Here is a 1,052-nt window from a genome sequence, read left to right on the forward strand (position 1 = left end):
CCCCTCCCTCCCACCCCCCATCAACCCTCAGTTTGTTCTCAGTATTTAAGAGTCTCTTATGGTTTGCCTCCTTCCCTCTCTGTAACTTTTTTTTCCCCTTCCACTCCCCCTTGGTCTTCTGTTAAGTTTTTCAAGATCCACATAAGAGTGAAAACATATGGCATCTGTCTTCCTCTCTATGACTTATTTCACTTAGCATAATACTCTCCAGGTCCATCCACGTTGCTACTACAAAAGGCCATAGTTCATTCTTTCTCATTGCCAAGTAGTATTCCATTGTGTATACAAATCACAATTTCTTTATCTATTCCTCAGTTGATGGACATTTAGGCTCTTTCCATAATTTGGCTATTGTTGAGAGTGCTGCTATAAACATTGGGGTACAAGTGCCCCTATGCATCAGCACTCCTGTATCCCTTGGGTAAATTCCTAGCAGTGCTATTGCTGGGTCATAGGGTAGATCCATTTTTAATTGTTTGAGGAAACTCCACACTGTTTTCCAGAGCGGCTGCATCAGTTTGCATTCCCACCAACAGTACAAGAGGGTTCCCGTTTCTCCACATCCTCTCCAGCATCTATAGTCTCCTGATTTGTTCATTTTAGCCACTCTGACTGGCGTGAGGTTGTATCTGAGTGTGGTTTTGATTTGTATTTATTTCCCTGATGAGGAACGACATTGAGCATCTTTTCATGTGCCTGTTGGCCATCTGGATGTATTCTTTAGAGAAGTGTCTACTCATGCCTTCTGCCCATTTCTTCACTGGATTATTTGTTTTTTGGGTGTGGAGTTTGGTGAGTTCTTTATAGATTTTGGATATTAGCCCGTTATCCGATATGTCATTTGCAAATATCTTTTCCCATTCTGTCAGTTGCCTTTTAGTTTTGTTGATTGTTTCCTTTCCAGTGCAGAAGCTTTTTATCTTGATGAGGTCCCAATAGTTCATTTTGCCTTTAATTCCTTTGCCTTTGGAGATGTGTCGAGTAAGAAATTGCTGCGGCTGAGGTCAGAGAGGTTTTTTCCTGCTTTTTCCTCTAGGGTTTTGATGGTTTCC

Source organism: Herpailurus yagouaroundi, unplaced genomic scaffold (assembly GCF_014898765.1).
Source record: "Herpailurus yagouaroundi ecotype Mexico unplaced genomic scaffold, PumYag 67793, whole genome shotgun sequence".
Lineage (NCBI taxonomy): Eukaryota > Metazoa > Chordata > Mammalia > Carnivora > Felidae > Herpailurus > Herpailurus yagouaroundi.